The sequence below is a fragment of the Bubalus kerabau genome, chromosome X (assembly GCF_029407905.1).
Source record: "Bubalus kerabau isolate K-KA32 ecotype Philippines breed swamp buffalo chromosome X, PCC_UOA_SB_1v2, whole genome shotgun sequence".
NCBI lineage: Eukaryota > Metazoa > Chordata > Mammalia > Artiodactyla > Bovidae > Bubalus > Bubalus kerabau.
In genome coordinates this window covers 85,669,661-85,686,012 of record NC_073647.1, presented here as the reverse complement: position 1 = coordinate 85,686,012, position 16,352 = coordinate 85,669,661, and the positions used below count along the sequence as shown (strand labels likewise).

General features: G+C 38.1%; 1 pseudogene; it reads right to left on the bottom strand.

The window, feature by feature from the left end:
- Nucleotides 1-1,251: 1,251 nt before the first annotated feature.
- On the bottom strand, nucleotides 1,252-6,665 carry LOC129640085 (biogenesis of lysosome-related organelles complex 1 subunit 5-like; annotated as a pseudogene).
- Nucleotides 6,666-16,352: the final 9,687 nt, after the last annotated feature.

Genomic DNA, 16,352 nt, shown 5'->3' with positions numbered 1-16,352 from the left:
ATATCTCACATTCATTTGCCCTAAATCTCTTGAAATTATTGCATATAATTCTGCTTTCAGTTCAGTCCCTCAGTCGAGTCCAAATCTTTGTGACCCCATGAATTGCAGCACGCCAGGCTGTTTGGTTCATGGTAAATTAAAAAAAAAAATCTATTTAGTTCATCAATTAGACTGTTAAATGCAGATTTTTAAAGATCACAATGATGACAGAATTGGCACATGTTTCATCATAATACACCTGCTTATGAGAATGGACGTTCAACACTAAAAAGGATTTACATTTTACATGGATCATTTGTTGTGTGGGCAAATACTTCTGGTTTACTCAAAGCCAGGATCTTTATTCGGTTCCAGAGGGAGGCCTTGGCAGAATTTGCTGATTACTCATTAAATGGCTGAAACATGTAGAGACGTTATTTATCTTACAAAGCTTACCCACAGCAAAAACATAGGTAAAAATGAGGTAAAGACTATGGGTAAGATTATGGTTCTTGGAAAGTTTAAAAGTTAGCTGTGTTTCTGGTAAGCTTTTCCTTGTAAGCATGTTTTAAACAAAGCTGAAAACATGAAGTGTTGGAAGGCCACAATCTTAACAAGCATGTCTTGTTTTCCAGCAAAAACACAGCACTATACAACAACTTCTCCCAGCAGGCCATTCAGAGACCAGTGTGGCCCCATGTGCACAGCAGAGACATGGTTCTGATGCTCCTCTCTCTTCAATATGATCTCTGTTCCCTGGACAGTTGTTTCTGTCTGCATTACTCATGGAATAACACTGTATACATTCCTTCAAGAACCAAGGAATCCAAGACAGGCAGACACCATCTCTGCTTTCTAAGCCACAATGATAAATTAACATTAATCCTGCAGAAGGATGAATTAAATTACTTCCCTAAGAAGTCTGTACTTACCCTTAGTTCTCTGAGATAATCAGTCAATGGAAACCAAAACTGGTCCACATTAACTGAGAGCACGTGGACACCACTTTCCTCCAACTCCTTCCCCTTTGAATGATCATCGAGAGGCACTTGAAACTGGAAGGATGTGGCACTCCTCTAGGAAATAGCGAAGACTCCAGGAGAGGGCTCCCTTTTCCGACAGAAAAGTGCCATCGAATATATTGTTAAGCCTGAAGCAGAGGCTAAATGGTTTGGTGGGAGCAGTTTTTGTTGTTGTTGTTGTTGTTGTTTTTTGAGGTGGGGGGGATGTCAGTTTTTTCTCATTAGTTTGTCATTGCTGTGGTTCAAGTTCTCAGAAGGTTGAGAATCTTGCCAGGTCCTTCTCCATCTCTGGATACTGCTCTGCTCTCTCAGCTTCTCCATGGCCTTCCTGTGCTCCTCGTCCACTTCTGCCTGTTTGCTGTGCTGCTCTTTCATGAAATCCTCCCACTGCGTTACATGCTGTTTCTCACTAGCCATTAAAAGGTCATTATGAATCTTTTTTCACTCCTGTTCCCTCTGGTGGAATCTACAGACCGAGTCAGTAGCTGCTTGCAATCTCTGGAGAACTTGGTTTAAGTTGTCTTGCATTGTTTCTCTACATGTCAGAAGAGTATGTTCACTTGTCCCATGGATCATATTCTTCAGATTTTCAAGAACTTGCATTTCTCAAAGACCATGTTTTACTTCAAATTCTTTCACAAAATAACGGGTTTCACCTTGGATAACTGGTCAGTGATCTAACAGCCTTGAATGAATTTCTCCAAGATCCTTGATAATGAGGTATGCTGGCGAGCCTGCAAACCCCAGAGAGTCCTTCTTCTTGCCGCCGCCACCACCTAGGGTGGCCTCACAACCCATTAGGGTCTCTGTCCCACTGACACTCACCCCACAAATTTAGTGTTATTTTCATCTTGACTTCATATTTACTGCCTTTAGTGCTTGAATGAAATATGCATAAAGGTTGCTGTTTAGTGTATTTTGACACTAAGTAGTGACTTTTCATTCTGTCTTTCATCATAGGTTTCACTTATATTACTGTGCAGGTCCCTTTTAAAATGTTATTTGAAATGTATGGAATGATGAATTTCTTTGTCTTACTCTTTCAGGAATTGAAAGTATTACTTTTGTGATTCTATAAATATGGAGAATGTTATAGATTCAACAGTGTAAGAGGATCATCATATATCTAGGTAGGGAAGAATTCTGGCACATTAAGAATGATGCCCAATATAGTGTCACTCCTTCCTTGTAAAGGCCAGTTGACTTTATATACCATATTTAGGTTTCAGGCCACTATTGTGGAACCCAGAGTGGGTCTGATACAGTTACAAGTAATTTTCTGTCAGGACCATCTTAAATTATTAAAAGCAATTCAAGAGATAAACTACTAGACTCCTGAAATTTTTAGGTTTCGACTTCCTGTCTCATGAGTTAGTCTTTGAAAGAAGTCAGTCTACCTGAAGTTCTTTTTTTCCTCCTGAGGTTCTTAAGGCCAGAGATAATACTAACCTGCTCCATTCAAAGTCATAAGCAGATTTTCTGGCTCTTTCTGACCCTTAACAGTTGGGTCTTATTTAAGCTGGTTTTTGGAAGTAAAGAAACAAATAAATTGCTTTCTAGGAATATCTTTCCACATGCAATTTTCCTTTTTGTAGGGTTGCTTTGAGGCAAGAGTATGTGTATTATATCCAATAAAATGAATTTTCCAGGTAATTTGACTAATATAGCATTATTACATAAAGCATGTTTGGATGAAGGGTGGAGGGGTGATTTGATGAGGATAAGTATGTAGAAAAACCAGAATAATTATGCAAATTAATCAGCAATTATTTTCAGTTAGTATAAGAAGGAAATAAATTTGTAAATTAATGTTTTCATGACTATACATTTGCACGGAAAATTAGCCAATCAGTTATGTATATGTGAAAACTCATGAAAAAAATATTTGAAAGCAAAAAGGAATGGAAAAAATGTTTTCATAAAGAAAAAATAACTATAACTGTCCTCTTGAAAAGAGTTTATTACAAATTTGGGACTTTTGATCCCATCCATGTAGTGTTCATTTCCTTAAGACTTAGTAGAAATTAGTAAAAATGTTGGTTTCATATTTATTATAGTGTAAATGTACATGTAAAAGTAGGAAGTGAAGAAACACCTGGAGTAACAGGAAAATTTGGCCTTGGAATACGGAATGAGGTGGGACAAAGGCTAATAGAGTTTTGCCAAGGGAATGCACTGGTCATAGCAAACACCCTCTTCCAACAACACAAGAGAAAACTATACATGGACATCACCAGATGCTCAACACCACAATCAGATTGATTATATTCTGTGCAGCCAAAGATGGAGAAGTGCTATACAGTCAGCAAAAACAAGACTGGGAGCAGACTGTGGCTCAGATCATTAAACTCCTTATTGCCAAATTCAGATTGAAATTGAAGAAAGTAGGGAAAGCCATTGGACCTTTCAGGTATGACCTAAATCAAATCCCTTATGATTATACAGTGGAAGTGAGAAATAGATTTAAGGGACTAGATCTGATAGATAGAGTGCAGGATGAACTATGGGCAGAGGTTCATGATATTGTACAGGAGACAGGGATCAAGACCATTCCCAAGAAAAAGAAAAGCAAAAAAAGCAAAATGGCTGTCTGAGGAGGCCTTACAAATAGCTGTGACAAGAAGAGAAGTTAAAAGCAAAGGAGAAAAGGAAAGATATAAGCATCTGAATGCAGAGTTCCAAAGAATAGCAAGGAGAGATAAGAAAGCCTTCTTTAGCAATCAATGCAAAGAATTAGAGGAAAACAACAGAATGGGAAAGACTAGAGATCTCTTCAAGAAAATTAGAGATACCAAGGGAATATTTCATGCAAAGATGTGCTCGATAAAGGACAGAAATGGTATGGACCTAACAGAAGCAGAAGATATTAAGAAGAGGTGGCAAGAATACACAGAAGAACTGTACAAAAAAGATCTTCACGACCAAGATAATCACGATGGTGTGATCACTGACCTAGAGCCAGACATCCTGGAATGTGAAGTCAAGTGGGCCTTAGAAAGCACCACTACGAACAAAGCTAGTGGAGGTCATGGAATTCCAGTTGAACTATTTCAAATCCTGAAAGATGATGCTTTGAAAGTACTGCACTCAATATGCCAGCAAATTTGGAAAACTCAGCAGTGGCCACAGGACTGGAAAAGGTCAGTTTTCATTCCAATCCCAAATAAAGGCAATGCCACAGAATGCTCAAACTACTGCACAATTGCTCTCATCTCACACGCTAGTAAAGGAATGCTCAAAATTCTCCAAGCCAGGCTTCAGCAATATGTGAACTGTGAACTTCCAGATGTTCAAGCTGGTTTTAGAAAAGACAGAGGAACCAGAAATCAAATTGCCAACATCTGTTGGATCATGGAAAAAACAAGAGAGTTCCACAAGAAACATCTTCTGCTTTACTGACTATGCCAAAGCCTTTGACTGTGTGGATCACTATAAATTGTGGAAAATTCTGAAAGAGATGGGAATATCAGACCACCTGATGTGCCTCTTGAGAAACCACTATGCAGGTCAGCAAGCAACAGTTAGAACTGGACATGGAACAACAGACTGGTTCCAAATAGGAAAAGGAGTACGTCAAGGCTGTATATTGTCACTCTGCTTATTTAACTTATATGCAGAGTACATCATGAGAAATGTTGGGCTGGAAGAAGCACAATCTGGAATCAAGATTGCCAGGAGAAATATCAATAACCTCAGATATGCAGATGATACCACCCTTATGGCAGAAAGTGAATAGGAACTAAAAAGCCTCTTGATGAAAGTGAAAGAGGAGAGTGAAAAAGTTGGCTTAAAGCTCAGCTTTCCAAAACTGAGATCATGGCATCTTTCCCATCACTCCATGGGAAATAGATGGGGAAACAGTGGAAACAGCGTCAGACTTTATTTTTGGGGGCTCCAAAATTACTGCAGATGGTGATTGCAGCCATGAAATTAAAAGACGCTTGCTCCTTGGAAGGAAAGTTATGACCAACCTAGATAGCATATTAAAAAGCAGAGATATTACTTCGCCAACATAGGTCCGTCTAGTCAAGGCTATGGTTTTTCCAGTAGTCATGTATGGATGTGAGAGTTGGACTGTGAAGAAAGCTGAGCACTGAAGAATTGATGCTTTTGAACTGTGGTGTTGAAGAAGACTCTTGAGAGTCCCTTGGACTGCAAGGAGACCCGACCTGTCCATTCAAAAAGAGAACAGTCCTGTGTGTTCATTGGAAGGACTGATGCTAAAGCTGAAACTCCAGTACTTTGGCCACCTCATGTGAAGAGTTGACTCATTGGAAAAGACTCTGATGCTGGGAGGGATTGGGGACAGGAGGAGAAGGGGACAACAGAGGATGAGATGGCTCGATGGCATCACCGACTTGATGGACATGAGTTTGAATGAACTCTAGAAGTTGGTGATGGACAGAGAGGCCTGGCGTACTGCAATTCATTGGGTCGCAAAGAGTCAGACACGACCGAGCGACTGAACTGAACTAAGATTTACAGCATAACTTGTTGAAATTTAGTGAAATAGTCTTTAAATAATTAATTTTAAGAACTTATCTAAAAAAATGTCATAAAGTATATTGATATCAATGAAAAATACTGAATCATTGCTGTGGGCAGCTAATTCTTTGAATAGTTCTGCTATTTCTATTTAAAGTTGAGAAATTTGTAGCTTGCAGAATTGTAGTGTAGTTCTGGTTTTTACTTCCCTAAATGTATAGAGGCAGTTTATCATGGGGAACATATTGTCATAAGATCTTGGTTTTAACTGAGAGTGACTAAAGTCCATAGGTAGGCTGTTCCTGAAATTTATTTCTGTCGATGGACATAAGTCTGAGTGAACTCTGGGAGCTGGTGATGGACAGGGAGGCCTGGCGTGCTGCGATTCATGTGGTCACAAAGAGTCAGACACGACTTAGTGACTGATCTGATCTGATCTGATAGTTGTAAACTGGATACATATTTGCCAAATAAACTTTTGAGTGGAATTGAAAAAAAAGTTTAAGAAACAGGTCAGGATACCAGTGACTTGTGTGGTTCGGTCCTTCACATTTAAGGGTTCAGGTCTGCTTTAGGGAAGCCATATAATCATAGAGCACTTTAGTGTTCTCCTGAGGTGAGGCTTAGGAAATGATATCCAGGAGTTCAAATGATAGGAACCAGTTTCTGTCTGGAGCAGATCTCCAAGGGCAGTTCAAGATCAGAAGGAATTCTCAGAGCTTTTCATCCTCTAGAAAGATTTGTTCTTAGGACACTCCAGGCACTAGGAGAAACTGACTGGCTCTTTATTCATTAAACAAATATTCATTAGGCACTGTGATAGGCAATCTTGATAAATGATGAACAAAATTGATACCATTACTACTTTTCACTGAGTTTGCAGTCCACCTGACACAGAATCAAAGAACAAAAGTAAACCACCACAATCCAACTTTAGGGTCATAAGAGTTATAACACATAGCTCTAGATAATCTCTGTTGGTAGTTTTGCCTGCTTGGCCTATTCATACCCTAGTTTGGATCTTGTATCCAGGGCTGCTGTTTGGTTTCATTCACCAGAGTACCTTTGCTGATTATTAAACATGTTGAAAATTTCTGTACCAATTGGCATGAAGCTGCTACACTCTAATCCTCCAAATCCTTCCTCCCATAAATACCCTGGCCACTCTGACTCCTCCATCTGAATCCTTGTATCTCTTTATGATCCAGTAACAAACAAATGAGGGATCTTTAATTCCCAGTTCTAATACTACCTACTGCATTTCCTGCTCATGTGAGTTGTTAAATATTTTGACCTTCTCTTCTGCTTGTATCAGTATTGACATTCTTGTTCCAAAACCCACTCATTAATGCTATTATTCCTAGACTCTGGCTCTGCTTTTTCCCTGCAGCTCTTAAGTAAATGAAGATATATTCATGAACACTGAATCTTTTGACTGGGTCTTCCTTATTGTTAGTAATTTTCTTTGATTTTTCTTGCCTTTCTTTGAATCTTTATTTTGGTGTTTTACTCTAAAGTTATCTGCTTCTTGATATATTACCCAGATGCAGAGTGACTTATGAAATTATCACTTGCCATCTGTTGACAAAATCAAGTGACCTGAGACACGAAAGAGAGGACCACATCTTCGGTGTAAGACACTGATTACCTTGAATATTCTTCTTTAGTATCCCAGTTTTATATGATGTCTCAGACCTAAAAGCTACTGATATTGTATTGTGCTTCATAACAAAACAGTTATTTTTTTCAAGACACTGATGAATTGTACTTAAAATTTAGGTATATAAAAATGACCCATGCATGCCTTGAGAAGACTAGCTATCTATGTGAAGTTCTCTAAATTTCTACTATAGAGCTTTATCCATGTAACTGAAGATTTTCTTACCTGTTAAATGCACATCTATCTAACAAGGGGAACGCTATTATTAGTCATTGTAATTTAGTAATATCAATGGCTACCATTTTGATTATATGATAGACAATCTACATTTTACTCATATATCATAATTCTTTCAGTAATCATTATTAGATAATTAATATCATTATCCTCATTTTAGACAGAAGGAAATTAAGATAAGAGATGCTAAAACTTTTTGCTTAAAATCATGCAGCTACTCAGAATAAACATCAATATTCAAATGAAGTCATTCTGACATCAGAACTTGTGCTGTTAGCATCACCAGATTTAGCAGATAAAATATTTTAAATGTCTATTTAAATTTGAATTTCAAGAAAATAACAAATTACTTTTTAGTATTAATATACACACATGGAATATCTGGGGCACAAATTCAGATTTAGTTGGGCTTCTTGGCATCCTGTATTTTGTCTGACAATGCTACCTTAAACACTACCCTTTGCTTTTTCCAGGGTAATTAAAACAACAGTGAACATTGAAGGTGGAGCAAGAACAGTGGTGCAAAACATGATGGCAGTGGGCAGAGGACTGAAGGACCAAGTAAGAGGTGAAAAGACCAAGAGCTCTGGAGGCTATTATCAACTTAAAACACACACACACACACACACACACACACACACACACACACACACAACATGAGAGTTTTATTTGCAACAAAATGAGGACAATAGTCCAGGAAACAGCATTTCAGATATCTCTGAGAAATTGCTCCAAAGAGGCAGGGTGGAGGGAAAGTCAGTACATATATGATTTTGGTGAAGGTGGAGTACATGCAATCAAGCACAATTCTTTTTGTAGATTTTTCTAGTCATGAGGAGCAGTCATCACCATGAAGGATTTTAGTGTTTTTCTAGATATGAGGAGATATAAGAATTGGGCTCATAAAATTGGCTCCTGAAAATATCTGAAGACCTGTTCTGCCAGTCCTCCTCACATCCCCCCCATGCAGATAGACTCATTTCTGCTCTCCATCCTGAACTCTTTTCAAGAGGTGGTGTTGAAAATCAGCAGCCAAAGCAGCACATGATCTAATCCTTGTAGAAATAGATGGCAAGTACCAATTTGTAGCTTACTTGCCCCCCTCATGATCATAAGTTCAACCATGGCTCATGAGGCATTTCATGACCATTTCATCCCACAGTGCTAGGAAGGCTCATTCCTAGGGCTGGCAAATATTTCACTGATAGGCCACTCAATGTATTTTACTGGACTAGGTCATAACAGCAGCTAAAGGACTCTGGATGACCTGTCTTACTAGTCTATTATTATCCAGGAAAAATTCCTTTTTATTGTAACTTTCCATATCTAGAATTACACTATTATAATTATTGATCTCATATAAACTATATATTTTGTCAGAGGCTCAGTCATACATTTGTTAATGCAGGAAACAACCATCTTGCAAAACAGCAAAGTAGGAATAACATAGATAGCAGTATTAATGAAGTTGCAAGTAAGAGTTAAGTCAAGAACTTCCATTACATGCAGCCCAATATACTCTCAGGTCATCTGACTTAGTCTATTCTGTACCATTATTATCTTTCAGGAAAATTATGTATTGGCATTGTCCATAAGTCTCTCAACCCAATTTCCTAGTGTTACCAAGCTGGTTATCCTTAGTTTAATGTAATTGTTTCCAAGACAGAAGGGCCCTTAAAACTCAAATGACCAAAGTCTGGTGTTAACCACATAAATTCATCCTGTAATTGTAGGAGGTTTCATTCCTTGGCTGATTTATTTCCTTGTTGCTTTGATTGAGTTTAAATAACTTTAGAGGAAAACTCATATTTATGACCAGGGTCAGAGTAGGTATTATAAACTGGCCAGATGAGAGGATCCCATCTAGTAATATTAAGAGTAGACTGAACTTTCTTTCCTCTAAAATAAATTTCCTAAGAGCTATCCAATCAGAATCTTGGAGGGGAGAAATCCACCAAGCTAACCCCAAAATACTAGACACAGATAATTGGCTGCAAACCCAACAATTGGATTGTTTTTTAAAATAGGAATAAAGTCATACCCATGATCAGAAACACTTGATTCATATACAAAGTTCCAAGATATTAAGAAAGCATTATAAACGATTATATGAGTCAGGTCCAGGATCTTGGGCTAGCTGCCTACTTCTGATTGTCTTCTCATTCTGGTCTAAGTGAAGAGTCTTCTATTTGAGCATTGTTTCAAGGTGAGTTTGAGGTCAGCAGTCCTCTCTATAGACCAGTCTGGTTCAGGGGCCCTTTTTTAATTGAGAAATATGAATCTGAGGGTCAGTTACCTTTAGTTTTGCTGGATATTAACTAGTTAAGAGTACCTGCTGAAAGCCTTTTCATCTGAGTTGTCCTTTAAATAATGTCTTTTCCAATATGTATAATCCCCTGGTGGCAGTAATCTTCATCCAAAAATTACTGAGATAAGCTACAGAAACAAACTTAGAGTGTCCTTTTAATAATTCAATTAAACTTTACATTAATATAGTGTAACAGCAAAGAACTATCCAGGAAGTGAGTCTTAGTCAATGCAGAACTCCATGAACAAAACTTGGATTTAACATTCATTGAAACATCTTTTTTTTCCCTCTCTAAAATTACCCTAATTTCTATCAAATATATTGACATTAGCACTAATTTATTTGCAAAATAAGTTTAAAAAGTTGTCCTGATAATTTATATAACTCTAACTGAATATATATTTTTCTTGCTTTGGTGAAACGTTTATAAGGTGTCTCAGACTAAACCTCTGAGGGTTAGTAAGATCATGCCAAGTGTTTATCACAGATTTTCCCCAATAGATCTAGGTGAATTCCTCCCTTTTCAAGGCCCCCAAAATACCCTGAGATTTCTATATCTGTTAGTAAGGTAGCCCTCCTAATTTATCTGATAAAACTGCAGAGAACCTAAGTGTTTACAATCTCTGGAGGGAGCAGATAGAGAAAAAAGATAAATGTTTCATTTCTACTTACAAAGGTATAATAAACTGAATTACTATGAGTCATAGTTTGAGGGAAATATTTCCTTATACCTGGAAAACACATATTTAAATCAGTAATTTTTCAGATAGAAACCATAAAATTTATAACCATATTTACCAGTTTACTCAGTCTTAGGCAATGAATCCTTTTTGTTAACAGTTTTATGAAGCCATCAGGTTTCCCATTAGAATTATTTAATTCCTTTCCCAGTTCAGCATTACAGTCTGAAGATCAGAAACTGGTATTTATTCAAAGGTCCTTTCCATAAATCTTCTTGACAAAGAAGCAGAGTCATCAGAATAAAACCATAACTGCCTAGAACTACAAAAGACCTAAGAAGGCATGTTTAAAACCTTATTATAATGCAATTGACAAAGAAAGTTGGTTACTGCTGTGACATACAACACTTTAAGATAATGACTAGTATTTTGACTGATAACATTTTACCAGGACATACCAGATTTTAAGGAATTTGATATAATTTCTAGGTTATCTATGTTAATAACATTTATTATACTATATAACATAAGATTTATTAATTTCACAATGACAATGCTTTCTGTGTAATTTAATATAACATTGAGACTAACTAGATTAGTATCTCTCTTTTAGATGTTTCAAGGCCTCTTTGAAGCATCCCAAAGTTAGCTAGCAGTCAAAGGAGTTCATTAAATTTTGATTTTGTAAGTTTTGTAAATAAATATCAAAAGAGTTTAGAACACTCAGATAGGATCATAGATCACTGTGAAACAATAGTTAATCACTTAGTCAAAGTAACAATAAAAGATTTCAAAAGCAAATACAGAACACTTAAAAGGTAACAAACTTAAAATCTGTTATCCAAGGTAGTTCAACATCTAAAGAACATTTGTCCTCTTAGAGAAAAAAGAGATATTCAAGTTTTGTACCAGTTTACTTTTAAAATTAATTTACTCAATTAAATTTATTTTAAACTTAGTCAAACTTTACCAAGCACAAAACTCTCTTCTTGAGAGGTGGTCCCAAGTTGGTGGAGGAATAGGATGGAGAGACCATTTTTTCCCCCACAAATTCATCAAAAGATCATTCGAATGTTGAGCAACTTCCACAGAACAATTTCTGAACACTGGCAGAGGACACCAGGCACACAGAAAGCAGTCTAATCTCTTCCAAAGGAAGTAGGACAAAATATAAAAGATGAAAACAGAGAAAAAGATTTAGGGATGGAGACCCATCCTGGGGAGGGAGTCATGAAAGAGGAAAAGTTTCCATACAGTAGGAAACTCTCTCACAGGTGTGTCTGTGGGGAGTTTAGGAATCTTAGAGGACAGCATAAACAGGAGAAAAAAAAAAAACAACAATAACAACAAACCACAGAATATATGCCTAACTGCAACTGCCAGTGGAGAAGTGGCCCAGACCTTTGCGTCTTTCACCAGTGAGTGGGGGCTGGGTGGGGAGACATGGGCTGGATCATCAGTCCTTATGGTAAGGACCAGGCCTGAATGCCCTGAGGACAATCTGAGGGCACTAATGTGAGATAGCAACCCAAACAGTGGGATCACGAGATACACACACACACACACACACACACACAGACCTTTCCCATGAAATGCTCTAGTCACTTACAGAACAAAGGATTGAGGGAATGTCAAAGGAGAGCAAGACAGCTGCCATATAGGGTCCTCCCTCCCTGGAGGCCGAGAGACAGACCTGCAACAGCCAGAGCCAGAAGGCAAGGGGCTGCTGCAGCCTTGGCCCCAGAGATCACATCTTCCACAAAACTGTGAAGAGGCTCCCAGTTGCTAACCATGTCTTCCTGGGACTCTGGATGGTTGACATCTGCCAGGAGTGTCACAGCCTGAGATCAGCTCCCCAGAGGAGACACACAGCATATCTTGGACTATGCTATAGTGTCACACCAGGGAAACAGAGCAGCCGGGACTGAGGAGGTGAGGAAGACACACAGCGCACCTGGGGCAGTGCATTTGCCAAGCACCCAGTCGCCTGAGATGCTCTGGACCTGGGAAGGGAACAGAAAACACAGGCCATCTGGGTTTGTGTCCCTGTGGAGCACCTGAGAACCTGAATGGCTTAGTCCCAGGAACTTCACAAAACACAGGGCCCACCTGGGACAGTGCCCCTGCAGAGCACCCTGGAGCCTGAGCAGTGTGGACCTTGGAAGTACATGCCACCTTGGATTGTGGTAAACCCAGTGTGGTCCATCCACTGCGAGCAATCCCCACACATGCCAGTAGTATTTGTTTGCATTGTCACTCTCTCCCCAGAATGTAACTGAACAGGTGAGCATAAATAAGTGGACATCTTCACTCCCTTGTGTCAGGGTGGAAATTAGACACTGAAGAGACTTGCAGACAGAGGAAGCAAAAATAAACAAAGAAGGGGCATCCCCAGTGGAAGTGACAGGTACAACAGATTAAAACCCATTTAATACTGAGACTGTGTATTTGAAGGGCACCTATAGAACTCGAGAAAAAGTACAAACTGGAACAAGGGACTATCTGACACTGAACTGACCCCACACTGCCCATAACATCTCCAGAGAAATCCCCAGATATATTTTCACTATTATAATTTTTTAATTATTTTTTAAAATCAGTTCTTTATTACTCCCTTAACTTTTATTTTTATAGCCTTTCAAAATAAACCCTATTTTCTAAAACAAATTCCATATATATTTAAAAAAAATTTGTGATTGATTTTGTTTGTGTATATATATATATATATATTATATATATATCTATATTTTATATATATATATATATATAGTATTTTTGAGAGTCTAGCCTCTATTCTAAGTTCTTAATCTTTGCTTTTTGATACTTGTTACCAATTTTGTACCTTTAAGGATCTAATCTTGAGTATCCATTTTCACTTGGGGATTTGATTATTGGTTTCATTGCTCTCTCCCCTTTTGATTCTCACCTTTCTCCTCCAGGCCACCTCTATTTAAGTTGTGGTACATATGCACAATGGAATATTACTCAGCTATAAAAAGGAACACATTTGACTCAGCTCTAATGAGGTGGATGAAACTGGAGCCTATTATAGAGAGTGAAGTAAGTCAGAAAGAGAAACACCAATACAGTATATTAATGCATATATATGGAATGTAGAAAGATGGTAATGCCGACTCTGTGTGCAAGACAAGAAAAGAGACACAGATGTCAAAAACAGACATTTGGACCATGTCAGAGAAGGAGAGGATAGGACGATTTGAGAGGATAGCATTGAAGCATGTATATTACCATACATAAAAGAGATGACCAGTGAAAGTCCCATGCATGAAGCAGGACACTCAAAGCTGGTGCTCTGTGACAAACCAGAGGGATGGGATGGGGATGGAGGTGGAATGAGAGGGGGATTCAGGATGGGGGGACACATGTACACCCATGGCTGATTCATGTTGATGTATGACAAAACCCACTACAATACTGTAAAAAATTAGCCTTCTATTAATGTCAATAAATTAAAAACAACTGATACAATGCAATTCCATTTCTCATACCTAGTTTACTGACAACATACATCCTCCTTTCCTTAAGTAACCAGGAACTATCCTTTAAATCAACCATATGTAGATTGGTGAACATAAATCCTAACAACAATTTCTTTAAAAAGGTGCCTTTTTATAGAAAATATTTCAGTGTGTCACCAATTCTATTTATTAATAGTCCAAAATGTCTTTGATATTTATGCAAGAGGTAGCCAGTGTTCAATAATTCATGCTTAAATTTATTATTCTCTTTGGGAATGACAAATAAATTTCCATCACTTAATTTAACGTAACTCTAGAAATTAAAATTACCAAAACCTTGAGAGGCTATTTTAGATAGACATTGCTAAAGTATAAATATTCTTTTAAAGAAATTGATTTATTTATTTAAATTGGAGGCAAAATACTCTACAATATTGCAGGGTTTTTTTTTTTTTTTTTTTTTTTTTTTTGCCATACATTGACATGAATCAGCCACGGGCGTGCATGGATTCACCATCCTGAACTCCTCTTCCACCTCCCTCACCATCCCATCCCTCAGGGTCATCCAAGTGCACCAGCCATAAGCACCCTGTCTCATGCATCGAACCTAGACCAGCGATCTGTTTCACATATAGTAATATACAAGCTTCAATGCTATTCTCTCAAATCATTCCACACTCAGATTCTCCAACAGAGTCTAAAAGTATGTTCTTTATATCTCTATCTCTTTTAATGTCTCACATATAAGGTCATTGTTACCATCTTTCTAAATTTCACATATATGCGTTAATATACTGTATTGGTGTTTTTCTTTCTGACTTACTTCACTCTGTATAATAGGCTCCAGTTTCATTCACCTCATTAGAACTGATGCAAATGCATTTTTTAATATCCAAGTAATACCACATTGTGTATATGTACGAAAACTTTCTTATCCATTTGTCTGCTGATGGACATCTAACTTGCTTCCATGTCCTAGCTATTGTAAACAGTGCTACGATGAACATTGGTGTACATGTGTCTCTTTTAATTCTGGTTTCCTCAGGGTGTATGCCTAGCACTGGGATTGCTGGGTCGCATGGCAGTTCTATTTCCAGGTTTTAAGGAATCTCCACACTGTTCTCCCTTGTGGCTGTACTAGTTTGTATTCTTATCAACAGTGTAAGAGGGTTCCCTTTTCTCCACACCCTCTCCAGCATTTATTGTTTGTAGACTTTGATAGCAGCCATTCTGACCAGTTGAGTTATTTCAAATCCTGAAAGATGATGCTGTGAAAGTGCTGTGCTCAATTTACCAGCAAATTTGAAAAATTCAGCAGTGGCCACAGGACTGGAAAAGGCCAATTTTCATTCCAGTCCCAAAGAAAGGCAATCTCAAAGAATGCTCAAACTACTGCAAAATTGCACTCATCTCCAACGCTAGTAAAGTGATGCTTAAAATTTTTCAAGCCAGCCTTCAGCAATACGTGAACCATGAACTTCCAGATAGATGTTCAAGCTGGTTTTAGAAAAGGCAGAGGAACCAAAAAATCAAATTGCCAACATCCACTGGATCATGAAAAAGTGAGAGTGTTCCAGAAAAACATATATTTCTGCATTATTGACTATGTCAAAGCCTTTGACTGCATGGAACACAATAAACTGTGGAAAATTCTGAAAGAGATGGGAATACCAGACCACCTGACCTGCCTCTTGAGAAACCTATATGCAAGTCAGGAAACAACAGTTAGAACTGGACATGGAACAACAGACTGGTTCCAGAGAGGAAAAGGAGTACATCAAGGCTGTATACAGTCACCTGATTATTTAATTATATGTAGAGTACATCATGAGAAACGCTGGGCTTGAGGAAGTAGAAGCTGGAATCAAGATTGCTGGGAGAAATATAAATAACTTCAGATATGCAGATGAAACCACCCTATGGCAGAAAGTGAAGAAAAACTAAAGAGCCTCTTGATGAAAGTGAAAGAGGAGAATGAAAAAGTTGGCTTAAAGCTCAACATTCAGAAAACTAAGATTATGGCATCCTGTCCCATCACTTCATGGCAAATAGATGGGTAGCCAGTGGAAACAGTGTTTGACTTTATTTTTCTGGGCTCCAAAATCACTGCAGATGGTGATTGAAGCCATGAAATTAAAAGATGCTTACTCCTTGGAAGGAAAGTTATGACCAACCTAGACAGCATATTGAAAAGCAGAGACAGTACTTTGCCACCAAAGGTCCGTCTAGTCAAGGCTATGGTTTTTCCAGTGGTCATGTATGGATGTGAGAGTTGGACTTTAAAGAAAGCTGAGTGCAAAAGTATTGATGCTTTTGAACTGTGATGTTGGAGAAGACTCTTGAGAGTCCCTTGGACTGCAAGGAGATCCAACCAGTCTATGCTAAAGGTGTTCATTCCTGGATGTTCATTGGAAGGACTGATGTTGAAGCTGAAACTCCAATACTTTGGCCACCTCATGCGAAGTGCTGACTCATTTGAAAAGACCATGATACTGGGAAAGA